The sequence below is a fragment of the Symphalangus syndactylus genome, chromosome 14 (genome assembly GCF_028878055.3).
Source record: "Symphalangus syndactylus isolate Jambi chromosome 14, NHGRI_mSymSyn1-v2.1_pri, whole genome shotgun sequence".
NCBI classification, from domain to species: Eukaryota; Metazoa; Chordata; class Mammalia; order Primates; family Hylobatidae; genus Symphalangus; species Symphalangus syndactylus.
Window position 1 is genome coordinate 18,474,830 of NC_072436.2, and position 13,062 is coordinate 18,487,891.

General features: G+C 48.4%; 2 long non-coding RNA genes across 4 annotated transcripts in view; one reads left to right on the forward strand and one right to left on the reverse strand.

The window, feature by feature from the left end:
- Positions 1 to 13,062, forward strand: part of LOC129461624 (uncharacterized) — a 66,715-nt gene that overhangs the window by 40,725 nt on the left and 12,928 nt on the right. Inside the window, exon 2 of the long non-coding RNA XR_008650624.2 lies at positions 753 to 815. This is a non-coding gene — a long non-coding RNA (uncharacterized lncRNA). The remainder of the gene's footprint in view (positions 1 to 752; positions 816 to 13,062) is intronic.
- On the reverse strand, positions 465 to 6,145 carry LOC134732424 (uncharacterized). 3 transcript variants are annotated; one of them, XR_010115571.1, is made up of 3 exons: positions 3,433 to 4,050; positions 2,963 to 3,143; positions 465 to 787 (listed from the first exon to the last, which is right to left on the reverse strand). It is a non-coding gene; the product is annotated as an uncharacterized lncRNA (long non-coding RNA). The 3 variants fall into 3 exon arrangements; XR_010115572.1 differs by having other exon boundaries at positions 2,963 to 6,145; XR_010115573.1 differs by having other exon boundaries at positions 2,897 to 4,050.

The window sequence follows — 13,062 nt, forward strand, 5'->3', positions numbered from 1 at the left end:
GAAAGTTAGAATGGGGCTATTATCTTTAAACACCTTTTGAAATACTACTCTTCCTGGTGTCTGAACTAGATTGAACAGAGGTTGGGTTTAAAGATTAAATATCTACTTTAGCAGCAGCAACTATGCTGATATCTGTGTATGTTTGTTCAGGAATTATATGGGTGGAATGAAAGAGAAACCCACAACAAGAATGTGTAATTAATAATAGTATAGCTGATGTTTATTGAGTGCTTAATAGGGACCAGACATGGCACTAGATGCTCCTCATATGTCATCCAATTCAGTGAATTCAGACGTATAATAAATTAGAACGTATAAACATTCAGAAATAGGATCATAGGAGTAAAAGACCCAATAAAAACAGAACAACTTGGCACTGTGGCATTAGGTTGTTTTGTACTAAATGTCCATTGTAAACTGAAGTATTTTTATAACTTGAAAAAAATTACTATCCAGTGTAAATATCCATTTACATCTTAGTTTATTCTAGGTCAAGTTTGTGATCATAATAAACTGTATTTCTTTGAAAATGTTCTTCAGTTTGCCGTATCCATAATTGGAATAGGAAATGAATTACTGCCCTTTTTCTGATGAATGTAGTTTTAGTCTATATGGAAGAATAAACAGCTATTAAACTCCTATGTGCTTGCGGGGAGCTGTCTGGCACTGAAGAACCACTCCATCCACATTTAAGCTTCAAGATGAGTTTCATTATCTTGCCTCCTGGTGTAACTCTTCCCTTATTTTTCTAGGCGGAATTAGAGGTTTCTGGCTGTCTCGGTGGGTGCTTTGAACCAGGAAAGGACAAGAAAGAGGTGAGTTGCACTTGGCAGTCATAGTACAGCTGCCTCCCTGTGGCTCTTCTTGCTTTGAGGTTTTGCTCCTTCTTCGGTGCAATCCTTTGCCCAGACATCCCTAATGCCCCCAGCTCAGAGCAGCAGTTTGCAGGCGGGAGCTTTGCAGTTAGCCATTGGAGAGCCCGAGAGACAGGGGTTAATAAGTACAAACAGTCATCACAATTACTTCAGGCCAAGCTGTGTGCTCCTGGCTTTTACTTGAATCAACTCATTTTTGCCTCTCACAACTCTAGCAGTCAGGTCCTGTTATGCCCAACTACAGATGGGGAGACTGAAGTTCAGTCACTCGCCCAAGGTCACACAGTTAACTAGTGAGGGAGCCAGGCCTGGACTGTTGCTGGGATCTATTGCTGTTTCGAGTGACCATGAATCTTCCCAGCTCCCTGGGGCACCATGCAATAGCTCCTGCTACCTGCCCTGAACACACTGAGTCCACTGCAGGGCACAGAGGTCTTGCAGTTTGCAGGGAGAACATGAAGCAGGTGACTCAAAGCCTGTGGGTCCAGGAGATAAACAGGTGGATTGCACCTGCTGGCCTTCAGGAGAACAGAGACTGTCCATGGGGTTAAATGGGATATCAGGGCTTTCTGGCATGCTGCCGAATGAAGTCTGCTCCCAATAAAACAGGATTGGAACAAGGGGCTGCTCTCCTACTGCAAGGGCTGGGTTTGCCCAGGGCCGTCTAGATTCCACCATCCACAGCAGTTACAGCACTGGGTGTAAGTCTCAGTAGTAAGTACTAAGCTGGAAGCTCAGAACATGGTCAGATTTGATTAGAAGCAACAGATCATCTCTACTAGTGTGAAGCCTGGGAGAGGGTTGTCCCTGCTGCCTGCAGAGCCACCGGGGGTCATACTGGCAGATTGCAGGCCCAGCAGCAAAAAAAAAAAAAAAAAAAGAAATGGAGTGGGGAAAATGGGTAGGAGGAGAGAGGGAGAGAAAGCAAATGCCCCCTTCCTCTGGTTCTTATGGTGTTAGGGCATGAGGGGTACAGAGTGCAGGGAACACCCAATGGGGACATTACCATGCCACGGAGCAGCTAATACTGCTTGAGTTGCTGTGCAATGCAAACATATTTTTGGAACTAGACAGATTATGTTGCAAGTTTGTCACTGTCGGTCTAGTATAGTGGTAGAGTGTGGACCCAGATGCCCTGGGTTCAAATCCCATTTCCACTGCGTCTTTGCTTTGTGACCTGGGGCTGGTGACCTTCACTTTTCTGGACTATGCTTTCCACATTTATAAAATGGAGATCATAAAAATAATCTCTTCCATGTTTTGAAGTGAAATGAAAGAATATACAGTTAAGTGCCTGGGATGTATTATGCATTTACAATGAATGTCAGTGGTTTTCTTCTGTGTTTTACAATCTCCCCAGCTCTGGATATGATCTTGGGTAAATTACAAAGCCTCAGTTTCCTCATCTGTAAGATGCTGATGCTAATACCCTGTACTCAGGGGAGATTGAGAATTGAATGAAATAACCAAATCCAAAGTCTAGGTCATAGTAGATGCCTATTAGTTCCCTTCCTTATTTATCTTTATCGTATTCCACACGGCTCAAGTAGAAGGAAGGTGGACATTGGTTTTAACTCCCCTACTCACTAGAATACTAAGTCCTGACAATGACTCCACAGCAATCTTCCATTTGATCCTTTCCCTCCCTTCTCCCAGTCACCCCTCTCATGTTGGCTTTCATAGAACAAGCTGGGATAACCACAAGGGGCCCCAGCCTTTGGACTCCAAGTCTTTCCTCCCCAAAGTAATCCTATCGGTATCTTCCCTAAGCCTCTTTCTGAAATCCAGCATTGGACATGGCATTTTCTTATTCATAAAAACCCATCATGGCTCTCTGTTTATTGTCCCAGCAACCAAATCTCATCGGACACTCCACCTCACTTCCCATCACTTCCCACTCACATTTGGATCCTTTCAGCCTAGCTCACCTGGTCGGTATCCCACCCCAAGACTGGACTTGACTGTACCCTGCCACTGTGCTCAGCACACCCCCTCCCTGTGTCACCATCTGTGTACCTCACCTGCTTAAAACCCCACAGCCATGGCACCATGGGGCTGGCAGCTCCTTTACCTGCCCACCGTCTCACCTTCAGAGCTTCACCTGCAGTGCTGGCTCTGCCTTCCAGCTAGTGCCTTGAGAGTGGGATGAGGGTGGGAGGGGATCTCTTTCATCCCCCGCCATCCTTTCTTCACTGCTCATCCTGGGATCCAAGGAGCACGCAGTAGGTGCCCAGATGATGGCATGTACTCACCAGTGGGAGCGTCAGCCTGGAAAGAGAGTCTATGGTTGAAGTTACTCTTCAGCTACTGTTTGGGTTTGGATGTGTATTGGCGTGGGGGTTAGTTAATGAGTGATGCTAAGGGGATTTCCAGGCAAACTGCAGGCACTGCCTTTCTGGAAGCAGCACTTTCTGCCTTTGCCAGCCCTCTGCCCCCACTCCCCAGGGAACCCCACCCTGAAGACCAGCTCATTCCATGAGATGCATAGCCTCCTCCCCGTGAGTGGCAGTAATTCCACCCTTCACTTGTTCATCGGTTCATTCATTCATTCACTCACCTAGTAGATATTTATGGGACACTCACTGTTTGCTGGCACTGCTCTAGGCAGAGAACAGACACTGAACAAAACAGGCTCCGTTCTGCTGGCATGGAGTTTGGCTTCTAATGGGGTATATTAGTCTATTTTCATGCTGCTGATACAGACATACCTCCCCCGCATGGCTGGGGAGGCCTCACAATCATGGTGGAAGGTGAAAGGCATGTCTTATGTGGTGGCAGGCAATAGAGAATGAGAACCAAGCAAAAGGGATTTCCCCTTATAAAACCTTCAGATCTCGTGAGGCTTATTCACTACCATGAGAACAGGATGGGGGAAACTGCCCCCATGATTCAATTAACTCCCACCAGGTCTCTCCCACAACACTGGGAGTTATAGGAGCTACAATTCAAGATGAGATTTGAGTAGGGACAGAGCCAGACCATATCATGGGGCCAGGAAAGATGAGAAGCCTTGGGTCAGGCATCATTCCTCTTTTGTCTTTCCTGTCCTGTAGCCACACTGGCTGTCAAGGTAGGGCAGGCCAAACAGTAAAAAATAGAAAGTATGTAAATTATCTAGTATGTAAGGAGGTGATAGTGTTATGGAAAAAAAAAAAAACAATACAGAGGCAGGAAAGGCAGCTCCAGTGTGCGGTGCAGGGAGAGAGGTGGAGGGCAGGTTGCAGGGCTGAATGGAGAAGGTGACATTTGAGCATGGACTTGGAGGAGGATGTTTTGGGGAAGAGCCTTTGGGACAGAGGGAGCAGGTACATTGGGGCCCAAAGCAGGCGGGAGTATATGGTGTGGTTGAGAATCAAGCTCAGTAAGTGCTGAGCGCCGAGGGGGGCGGTGACCATCAGACCAGGTCAGGCCCAGAGGCCTTGGGCCTTCCCTCTGAGGGACCTGGGAGCCAGGCAGGGTTTTGAGCAAAGCATGCTGTCATCTGACTCAGTGTGAAAAGTCCTCTTTACAGGGAAGCTGAGAGCAACAGGGTGGCCAGTGGGAGAGGGGATGGCAGGGGAAGGGTCCAAGCAGGAGGGGTATCGAATGTGCCTGTTTGTGTCCTGGGCACACAATGGCACACATAGGTTACCATAGAATGACATTGATGGTGGTGATGAGGTGAAACGCCACGGTGCCACATCTCAGGGACTGATCCTCAACAACCGTGACTCCCAGATTCAGGATAGCCTCTTGCATTGGGGTCGTGGCTTCATATGAGGGTCTCTCTCCTCACCCTGCTGCCTGCAGAACCACCAGGGCTCACACTGGCAGATTGCAGCCCCAGCAGCAAAAAAAAAGAAATGGAGTGGGGAAGATGGGTAGGAAGAGAGAGACAGCAAATGCCCTCTTCCTGCTGTTCTGATGGTGTTAGGGCATGAGGGGTACAGAGTGCAGGGAACACCCAACGGGGACATTGTCATGCCATGGAGCAGCTAATACTGCTTGAGATCATTCTTCGTGGTCTCCTGAAGCTCTTTGTTGGGTCCCCTTGTTGTCTTGCAGCCTCTTAGCACCCTCCCATCTTCCTCCTCCCTCCAAGAAAGGACAACTTGGCCGTCTTTCCTCTTTTGTCTTTCTCTTCCTGCAGCCACAATGATCCTCCAGGCAGGACAGGCTAAGGGTGCTTCAGAGCTCACAGAACCAGTGTGTCTTTCTAAGAATGCTTCCAGGACGGCCCCGTCTTGGTGATGATTAGCAACTGTCCTGTGACTGCACGTAATCTGAAAACAGAACCTATAAGGGAAATGAATGCCTGGTGCGCTTCGTTGAGGGACCTTGCTGTTCATGCACATGGTGGAGAGCTAGCTGGGGGCCACACCAGAACCCCCTCCTACCTGATGAAGCCTTAGAATTGTGGACATATTGCAGTCTGCTGGAAACGCTTAGAGAAGGAAAGGGCAATGGGAGTGGTGGGGTCTTTCCCTGCGTGTTTCTCCCAAGGTTGAGTTTGTTTCTGAGTGATCCTGCCAGGCTCCTGGGCAACGTGGACACTTTCCTCCCCAGTGCCTTGCAATCTTCTGCTCCCAGACCAATGGCCCAGGGAGATGGAGCAAGATGGTAGCTTCATGGCCGGGTCCCTGGAGCCAAAGTTATAAACAGTGGTATTACAATGTTACTGCCTTGTGTGGATTTCACATACTTCCTTTTAAAGAACTGTCACATTCCCTACCGTATAGCACCAAAAGCTTCTGTGGTGAGATCATTAGGAGGAAGGACTATTTTTAAAGATGAAAACTCTGACGCTCCAGGAGGACACGCTGTCTCCCCAGGTCCATCCATCATGTGTGTGTGTGTATGTGGTGGGTAGGGGAGAGGTGCTGCGGCTCGAATGTTGGTTTCTGCCATAACCATAATTGAGAGTGAAAAACCCGGGCCCTGGGAGAAAGAAGCCAGTCCTGGTTCTGAGTGTCAGCGGCAGTGCGGATGAGCTCACCCGGGGACCAGAGCCATTTAGAGGATTTGCAGATGGAACTTCCCCTCCAGGTCCAACTGTGAGTCACTGTGGTTCCTGTCCCTGCAGCGGGCTCCATCTGCAGGCCTCCCACTTCACCCTGGGACATTATGGTCGCTGGTCAGCCCTCATGACTCACTTGGACTCTTGAGCCACCTCTGGGGGTGGAGTCTCTCTCCTGGCATCTGGACCCTTGGTGCTATCGACGAAGCTTGGCTGGCGCTCTTAGCTGCTATGTGCAAGACGTGTGTCCCAGGGAAAGCCCCTCTCTCTCTGCAGAGGTCAAGTGAAAGCCACGGCCGCAGCCAACAGAGTTCAAAATGCAGGCTCGGAAAGTCCAGGGGGCTCTGTGGAGGTGAGACAGCCACAGACTGAGCTTTCTGAGCCCCTGGGGTGAGTTTGGCTGTGATACCTGAGAGATGGGGGAAACTAACAAGCGCCGGGCTGCAGTGTCGTCCCATGGAGAGGAGCGAGCAGAGTTCACCCAAAAGGCCAACGGCTGGCAGGGTGTCACGTTTCCCACCACACCCGGGGCTCAGCCTCTGCTGCCATTTCTCCTTCTTGGTTTTCATCTTCTAAGGGAAGAAATAGTGTCATCTTTTCTCAACCTGTCAGTCTCACACCTGCCTGGAGCCCCTGGCAGTGAGACACCTAGTGCTGTTTAATCTGATGTCATCTCTGTTGATTGTCTGTTTTAGAAACCAGGTAGCAAGAGGGACTTTCTGAGGATTAAAAAAAAAAAGTAAATCCCCAAGCTATTTCGGGGAGGTTTTTTTTTTTTTTTTTAACCTCCTGTTTTTTAGTTTCATTATTTCTTTTTCTCTTAAATACACTCTTGTTTAATTAAGAAAAATTAATTTTTTAAATTAAAAAAGAGAGACCAAATGCACCCCTTGGGTTGAGGAGTTATGAGAACAATGTTTAGGGTAAAGGTCAAAGGTGAGGTGGATGTCACTGGGTCTTGGGCATAGGTACCCACCTGCTGGCAAACATAAGAGAGGCCCTACGAGAGTGGGGAAAGAAGGGTTACTGAAAAATGCATATGAGCTTATTTTCTCTAATGATGTTTATTTGTTGTCTATCAGGAGATTAGTCCTGAGGTTGACGTTTATTTGTTGTCTATCAGGAGATTAGTCCTGAGAGGTTGACACCAGAGCCGCCTCACGAGTGTAGGTGCTCGGAGCCTTGGACTCGATGACCTATCCTGCCTCTCACCTGACTTCTGAAGTAGGGGAGTGTATTAACAGTCACGGGCCTCAGTTTACCTGCTTTCAGCCTCTGCCCTTCCCGAGAGGGATGCAGCTGACTTACTGCATCGCAGTTTTGTCCTTTAGTTCATCAGCTCTGGAACTTTCCACTTCTGGTATTTTTGGTTTCCAAACAGAGGATTGAGGACGTATGAGAGCAGTGTTTGGAGTAAGGTCAAAGATGAGGTGGATCTAAGTGGGCCTTGGGCATGGGCGCCTACCTGTCAGACTCTGTCCTTCTCAGACAGCTGCCCAGGCAGGAGCTGCCTCTTGGGACAGTGAGTGGGCATCTCCATTGAGAGAGTAGAGGGACAAAGGGAGAAGGCAGGGACTGGGTCACTCCTGGGGATGCTGTTTGACATAGACCATGAGGGTCAGCCCCACTGGGCCTGGCTGACCTGGGAGATGGGTAAGTCTAGGGTACAAACATGGATATTAGTTGGCCAGGGTGTGAGAACTTGTGTGAAAGGGTCGGCCCCTGGGTGACTCAGTCTCCTAGCAAACTATAAAAGGGAAGTGACTCATTTCCAGCCCTGAACAAGAACTCCTAAGGCTAGGCCGCCAGCACCTGTCTGGGACGTGGTTAGTTATTAACGCTGCCAGTAAGAGTGTCATGGGAACCAAACGCAGGCCTAGATGCCTGGAGGCAACTTGGCTTTTCACAGCTTGCAACTGTCCACTCACGTTCCCTTTCTGTGGCTCCTCTCTGCCTGACCCCAAATGCAGAGGAGCCCCTTGAACTCTTAGTTGCTGGTGGCTCCCCAGGTGCCTCTTGAGGGTGCAAATTCCACAGGGGTTGGGGAAGGGGGAAAAAGAAATGGGTTGGTCAGGGGAAATCACAACTTTTTTTTTTTTTTTTTTTTTTGGTCCTGTTTAGAAGATCAGGTTCAAGGAGCCAGCCAGACTCTGGGCTTCCAGGAGGAGTGGGCTGTGGATGGGCTGGCCTCATTTGCATGTCCCTCTCCTCCCCGCCCTGCAGGTGCCACCTCCTGAGTCCTGGTTCCTGCAGCTCCATCAAATCTGCAGTGAAGGCCTTTGGGAAGCGTGGGTTATGTGGGTCCAGGGGTCCCACCCTACCGTGGAGGCCCTTGGCCTGAGGATCACTAACTCACACCCCACCGACCTCTGGCCCCTAACAAGGGCAGTGTTCCTCTTGCTCCATTCTGCTCTGAAGTCCCCCAAACCACTTCCTGGGGCTGCTTAGTGAAATACAAGGCTCATCTCTGAGGACCTCTACAGGGCTGGTGAGTTGAGCCAGGAGTTCAAATCAGCTCTGCCTTCTCCTTTCTTTCTCCACGTCTGGAAAAGTACAGAATGGGCAGCTTCTCCTCCCAGATCCCAAAAGGCATGTTTTACTGCTCCTGGGGGAGGCTCAGCCTGGGCACAAGTTATGCCTACTCCTGTCAGGGCCCTGCCCCTCCACTTCCAAACTGTCAAGCAGGAGGAGGGAGGATGATTGTACAGAAAGACACAGGAGTTTTAGTGAGTCAGGCTCCCCAGTGTCCAAAAAGGGACCCAGGGCCCAAGGGGAAGAGACATCCCTGGCATTTGTTGCCACCTTTGTAAAACCCTGAAGTGCTGGCGGACAGCACAGAGGAAGTGGCGATGCCACTTGCCTGCCTAGTCTATGGGAGGAATTGGGACATGCGCTCCCTGGGTGGCCCTGAGCAAGCCATTGAACTGCTCCCCCAGAGTTTCCCCATCTGTAAAGTGGGAATAATAACAACACCTGTCCTGCTTACTTGACAGGGTTTATGTGAGGCCGGCTGAGATCACTGAGCATGTGACAGGGCTTTGGGAGTGGTTAAGGGCCACCCAGATCGGGGTGAGGCACCGGGGTGCTTATGGTGATTAGCAGCAGAGCAAGGCCTGAGGTCTGTGCTCCCCAGGGAGGGTGGCTTTACAGGCACCCACCTGCGGCTTAAGAGCTTCTTGGGCCTCCCACGGCTGATAAATCACCACTGGGTGGGTGTGCTTTGTCTGGGCTGCAGCATGAGCAGACAGCCTGCCCTTGGCTGCTGCAGAGAGCGGCTCCTCTGCCTTCTCTCCCTTTCTTAGTGGGTTGGGCAGGCGCAAAAATAGATCCCAGAACCCCGTCTCTTAGGTTTTGCCAAGGGACCCTCCAACTGTTCATCTAGACATTCTGGTGGCATTGAGTTCCTTTCTCAGGTCACATAACCATTGGGGGTGCTGATTTAGGTGTCTCCTGGCATGGGATTTGCCCTGGTTTATCACCTGCTGCTGCTGCTGCTGCTTTTTTAAAAAATTGAAGATGGGGTCTCACCATGTTGCCCAGGCTGGTCTTGAACTCCCAAGCTCAAGTGATTCTCCCACCTCAGCCTCCTAAGTAGCTGGGATTACCGGCTCATGCCACCATGCCCTGCTTGTCACTTTGCCATCAAAGAAGAGAGACTTGCAGAAGAGTGTCAGATTCTATCCCATAGTGCCGTATACCAAGGAGGTGGTCTGCAAATGGCCATTGAATATACAAATAGTCTCAGTCTTAGCATTTTCTTTCTCATGGTTTATTTTGCTTTGTAGAGTTCCATGCATTTGTTGAAAGGAGGAAGATTGAGATTTAAGGGAACATCCCTAGTGGAGTAATACCCATCTGCTTAGTGCCTTTTCAGTGCTCAGCACTGTGCTAAGTTATTTGAGTACAGTCTTTGCTCTCATATTTAATAAAATCAGACTTTTTGACCACCTAATTTCATCTCCCATTCAGACCCACAACATCCTCCCAGCCTGTCCAAATAGGTGCTTTCTGCTTGGATACTTTAATGATGGAGAATTTTCTCTAATGATGGAGAATTTTCTCTCTCCTGAGGCCACGCCAATTCTAACATTGGCAACTGCAGTTGTTGGGAAGTTCATCCATTTAGGGAGTATCCATCTGCCTTTGGATACTTCCATCTGTAGGTCCTGGGCAATGAACAGGAGATGAGAGTATGGCAGTATGGCTGAATGGTAGGATGCAGACTACAGAAAAGTGCTGTGAAGGGATGGGACCTGGAAGATCAGAGAAGACCTTGTGGAATTACTGAAACTTAGAGAAAAAAATGGACTGGAGTAGAGAGAGAGCAGGGAGGCTGGCTATGGTGGCTCATACCTGTAATCCCAGCACTTTGGAAAGCAGAGGTGGGCGGGTTGCTTGAGCCCAGGAGTTCAAGACCAGCCTGGGTAACATAGGGAGACTCTGTCTCTACAAAAATTAGCCACACAGGTAGCTAATTTTTGTATTTTTTGTAGAGGATCCTGGTGGGAGGATCACTTGAGCCTGGGAGGTGGAGATTGCAGTGAGCCAAGATGGCACCATTTTACTCCAGCCAGGGCTACAGAGTGAGATCCTGTCTCCAAAGAGAAAGAGAAGATGAAGGCTTTCTGTAATAGTTTGAGTAGCGATCTCCCAAAATTCATGTCCATCTAGAACCTCAGAATCTAACCTTATTTGGAAATAGGGCCTTTGCACATGTAATTAGCTAAGGATCTTGAGATGAAATCATCCTGGATTCAGGTCCTAAATCCAGTGACACATCCTTAGAAGAGAAGAAGACAGAGAGAAAGGCACTATGAAGATGGAGCAGAGATTGGAGTGGTGCATCCACAAGCCAAGGAATGCTGAGGATTGCCTGCAGAAGCCAGGAGAGAGGCAGGCGGGGCAGATTCTCCCCTAAAACCACCAGAAGGAATCAACCCTCTCCATACCTTGATTTTGGCCTTCTGGTCTCTGGAACTGTGAGAGAAGAAATTCCTGTTGTTTTAAGCCGTCAGTTTGTACTAACTTGAAATGGCAGCCCTAGTAAACTAATACACCACCCAACCTTGAGAGACAGATAAGAGTAAGGAGGCAAAAATAACCATGCTTTGAGGGTTATTTTTGCAGCCCAGTTCCCCAACCCCCCACCTCAAGTCTGTATTTCTCCCAGACTTGAGGTGAGGGGTTGGGGAATTGGGCTGCATGGTAAGGAGACTGGACTCTTTCATTTGTTAGCAGGCAGGGTCTGCAGGCCAGATGTCCCATGGTGCCAGGATGAGGTGTGCGTAGAGGAGAGTCTTTTTGCCAGGAACCTTGGGGGTTTTCAGAGCCCAGAAGGATGCCAACTCTGGACCCCCTGCTCTGACTTCCTCTACTAATTTTCCACCAGTTCCCACATCTTTATTCACAGAAAGGGATCAAACCATCCTTAACACTCATACCACTCTGCGAATAAACATGTAACTTATACAATGACAGAAGGAATTATAGGATGCTTACTATTAGAAAAATGTATAAAAGGAAAGGAAATACTTAGGAACCATATTTAGTTATAGGGTGTTAATCTTTTATCATTAATAGTTCAATATTTTCTTGATTAGTATTTCATTGTAGGAACATGTGACATGATTATTTTTTAATAGTTTTTTTATGTTTCCAACATTTTTTTCCCTTTTGCTGTGAAATAAGGCTCTGATGACAATCCTTGCAGCAAACTTTATTTATATCTGTACTAGCTTCCTGAAGCTGATGTAGTAAGTTACCACAAACTTGGTGGTTTAAAGCAACACAGATTTTTCTGTTGTAGCTCTGGAGGCCAGAAGTCTGAATTGAGACTTCTGTAGCTAAAACCAAGTCATGTCAGCAGGGCAGGTTTCTTTTCGAGGCTTCAGGGGAGAATTGTTTTTTGCTTCTGATGACTGCTGGCATTCCTTGGCTTGGAGCCACATTGCTCCAGTCTCTGCCTTTGTGGAGTTCTCCTCTCTGTAGTCAAGTCTCCCTCTGCCTCCTTCTTACATGAACACTTACAGCTACATTTAGGGTCCATCTGGATAATCCAGGATAATCTCCCTATCTCAAGACCTTTAACTTAATTCCATCTGCCAAGTCCCTTTTACCATATACCATAAGGTAACATTCATACATAGCAGGGATTAGAACATGACTGTCTTTTATTAGGGAGTGGAGGGGAGCAAGAATTTGTGCCATTATTCAGCTCATCACCATATTCATGACTATTTTCTCACAATAAATTCCTAAAAGTGGACCTAGAAGGAGAAAGGGCCATCCTTAGGTTGCATGAAATATTCAGTGGTCAGTAGATAGAACTGGCGTCTTTTTGTTGCTGTTGCTTTAAGAGCCTTTCTTAGCTCTCCTAAGAGTCAGATCGGATGGGGAGGTGGGGTGTACATTGAAACCCCCATTACAGGAATCATTTAAAGTTAGCCGCTAGGAAGCTCGGGGCTAATGAGATAATTCCCATTAGGAGAGGAAGGAAATGAAGGTGGCCTGACATCCTTTCTGTCTCTAATTTATATGATTCACTGAAACCTCCCCGTCTTCCCCCGCAACCCCCTCCTTCGGCCGCCCCTTTGAATTCTGGTTCCCTGTCCACCGCCTCTGCCAGCCAGGGCTCTGGTTTTCAGCAAGCCCCAGCATGCCTGGGAGCCCAGGAAGGTTGCCTTCCGCTGAGACGAGGCATTTGGGCTCTTTTCTTGGCAGCTGTGCCAGAGAATCTACTCTTTGCCTCCTTCCTCTCTTTTCCCAGAGCCTTGCCCAGCTCTCCCCACCCCCACCCCTGCCCCAACAGGGATGGAACTGGTGCTTATAGGACTGCAGAAAAGAGAAAGGCTCTCAACAGAACACTGGCAGGCTCAGGGGACTTAGGGGCCAAAGCTGCGGAGAGGTTTTGTTTGCTTCCTTCCCCTACCCCCCAGTACTTTTTAGGGGGAGGAGAAAGAGAGAGAGAGGGAGACAGAGCAAAAAAAAAAAAAAAAAACACAAGAGAGAGATCATTCTCTTCCTGTTTTGCTGTGCTGCCTACACTTTTGGTCAAAGTTCTCTGCAAACATGAAAATCCAGTTTGGGTCTTTAATTAGAAAAGTGTGAAGTCTCTCAAAAACTGCAGGGTTTTTGAAGTTCAGATCAAACCCTGGAAACACATTTAGGGGCTGGAGAGAGAGAGAGAGAGAA